Raw genomic sequence first — 3,287 nt, 5'->3', positions numbered from 1 at the left:
GTGACTGAGCAAGATGGAGGAGAGTCCTGGACAAGATGTAGAAAGATGAATCTGGTGTGGCAAGATAAATTTTGAGATAATCATTTAAAGGCTTCCTAAATTTAAATTCTCTAAGCCTGAACTTACATAGCATACTAAGGTTGCAGATATTTGATGAGTGCTGTTATTCACTACAGGGGGCTAGATTCTAGGCCTGAGGTTCTATGGTCTTGCCTTTGTCAAATATTTCCATTTTAAGTGTGGCACGGAATCAGTAGAGCTGGTGCACATGAGAGGCCATGCATGTGTGGCCAATGAGCGTTTTCACAGGCTATGACTGGAGGAGCATCTCCATGGCCATGTCAAGACCCTGAAAACTTTACATTACTTGAGGCAGGGATACGATAATACTGCCAAAGTTATCTTCAGCCCATGGTAGGGGTGTATGGAATAAAATTTAACTCTATGAAAGTACAATCTGTAACCAAAATAAGAGATAGTCCTTGACTTTATGGAGCTTAGTATATAGTGATGGAAGGAAGGTTGGGCAATCTACTTCCTAGTGATACTGCCTCAGAAACCCAAGGAGGGGTTGCTATGAGTTGGATCTGACTCGACAGTAGTGTGTTTAGTTTTAGTTTTGGTTTTACTTGGCTTGGTAACCTTACTAAGGAACCATGGTTTGCTTAATTTACAGTTCAGAATTCCACAAATCTTTCTTTCTCATTTTTATTTTTAAAGGGATATTCTGTGTTCAGTAATTTCTAGTAGATAGAATGTTCATGGGTTGAGGGAAGGAAATTTATTTCTCCTGATGTGAGCTTCACTGTAAGGAAATCCTCATTCATCCTTTGCTTCTGGCACCAGGAAAATTGGGACTATGATCCATTATGGTTCAATTTCTTGGGCTTGTGAATCAGATTGGGATAACTCTCTCCATATCATGGGTATTTATTCTCTTTTTTCCAGTATTACCTTACTCCTCAACCTTGCTCCTCTGTCTAATATCTCCTGAAATCTAGAAGTGACTAGGAAGTTAAAGATTTGTCTGAGTTGATGGTAGTCAAAACCAGTGTGCAATGTGGACTTGCTGACTCCTGGTCTAGCACATGTTTTTTGGAGGATGTGGCAACCAATAGAAAATTGTGAAAAAGAGGTAGGAGAAAAGAGGGATTGAGTTGAGAAGACAAAACCAAGTACTTAAAAATTTGGATTTTTATTCATTGATTAATTTTGAAAGCCTGTGATTGAGGCTAGTTTTTTATTTCCTTCTCCATTTGTTAACTAGAAAAATCATTTGACAATTAACTTGGTTAACAGACCCCAATGCAATATAAGCTGTCACTTATATATTTTTTGTTTCCCATTAATTCCTTTCAGCTTGTTAAACTGACATTACAAAAAGGAAAAAAAATAACCCATACACAGATAAACATAGATACACACAGACTATACGAATATGCAATTTTAACTATACAAAGTTTGAATTTTTATAAAAAAGAAGTTACACAATTTTCTAAGTACATGGAATTAAAGGGAAATTCTAGGATATACTTGTATCTCCCTGACAATTGGGAGAAATACGAGTTTTATCAAAGAAGGAGATAACATGGTCATTCTTGTAGATTAGGAGTCCTAGGTAGTGTGAAAGGTAAATGGGCTCAGATACATACTGAGAGGTTGGAGGTTTGAACCCACCCAGAGGCACTTTGGAAGAAAGTCCTGGTGATCTCCTGAAAAACCAGCCATTGAAAACTATTAAGCACAACTGTACTCTAACAGATGTTGGGCTGCCATGAGTCAGAATCAACCTGATGACAACTTTGTTTTTTCTTGCAGACATCATCACTGATGATCTTGGGAAATTTGAGACTCAGCTCACATCATTAAGCTGTAGAGGAGCACCAATATGATAGCAAGTTGATACTGACTGCATTTGTTTGTTTTGTAAATAATAACAAGTGTGTTATGAGTGCTTACTGAAAGATTTACTCCTATGTAATTTTGGGAATAGATTGAGCTGAAAAATGATTTAATACTTGTATCAATAGTGAACTCTGGGTGTGACAGAATAGGGTCGTGATATATAAAAGTCACAGGTAAAGTAGAATTTGAAGAGCCCTGGTGGCACAGTGGTTAAGTGCTCTGTTGCTAACCAACAGGTCGGCAGTTCAACCCACCAGGTGCTCTGTGGGACAAAGATGTGGGTGTCTGCTAACATAAAGATTATAGCATTGTAAACCCCATGGGACAGTTCTGTTCTGTCCTATAGGGTTGCTGTGAGTAGTAATTGACTTGATGGCAATGGGTTTCGATAATGTACAATTAGGGAAAAGTGAAGTGGAAATAGAGAATTGTTTCATAATTTGTTAATTTGCACTCAGCACTCTTTCAGTTCTTTGAAATAGACGCAATTCTTTTTATCAAGTCTTTAAAAGCTTGAACCACTTGCTTGTTCCTCAGAGTATAAATGAAAGGATTCATTACTGGAGCAACTGAGGTAGTAAGCACTGAGACCACCTTATTAATAGCTACTCCTTCTTTTGCAGAAGGTTTAACATAGATGAAAATGCAGCTTCCATATGTGATAGAAACCACAATTATATGGGAAGAGCAAGTAGAAAAAGCCTTTTTCCATTGCTGGGCAGAAGGGAAACGGAGAATAGTCTTGCTGATGTATGTGTAGGACATAATCACACACACCAAGGTGAAAAGGAGGGTCAACACAGCCAGAATTAAGACAAACCACTCGAGAAATTGTGTGTTGGAGCAGGTGATCTTCAGGATGGGAGCAGCATCATAGCCAAAGTGGTCTATGACATTGGAGTCACAAAACTCGAGGTTGAAGCCCATGCCAAATGGTGGGATGACAATGATTAGAGCAATCACATAACAGCCAGTTAGGAGCCTGATGCAGACGCTGTTGTTCATGATGGTTGTATAATGCAGGGGCTTGCAGATAGCTATGTAATGGTCATAGGACATGGCTGTCAGGAGAAAAAAACTCAGTCACACCCAGCATAACAACAAAAAATAATTGAGTGGCACATGCATTATAAGTAACAGTATTGTCTCCAGAAGCCATTGTGTAGAGGAATCTGGGAATACAGACAGTTGTAAATGAAACTTCTAAGATGGAGAAATTCCGGAGAAAAAAATACATGGGTGTTTTAAGGTGGGCATCTACCAAGGTGAGAGTGATGATTGTCAGATTCCCAACAACACTCAACAAGTATGTTAAGAACAAAAAGATAAAAAGCAGAATCTGTAGAATTGGGTCATCTGTTAGTCCCACCAAGATGAATGTC

General features: G+C 38.5%; 1 pseudogene; it reads right to left on the bottom strand.

The window, feature by feature from the left end:
• Positions 1-2,370: 2,370 nt before the first annotated feature.
• Positions 2,371-3,283, bottom strand: LOC103213341 (annotated as a pseudogene).
• Positions 3,284-3,287: the final 4 nt, after the last annotated feature.

This window comes from Orycteropus afer, unplaced genomic scaffold, assembly GCF_000298275.1.
Source record: "Orycteropus afer afer isolate SDZICR_OR568_19922 unplaced genomic scaffold, OryAfe1.0 scaffold01645, whole genome shotgun sequence".
NCBI classification, from domain to species: domain Eukaryota; kingdom Metazoa; phylum Chordata; class Mammalia; order Tubulidentata; family Orycteropodidae; genus Orycteropus; species Orycteropus afer.
Note: the sequence above shows the minus strand (reverse complement) of the source record. Positions and strands in the feature narration are given on the sequence as shown.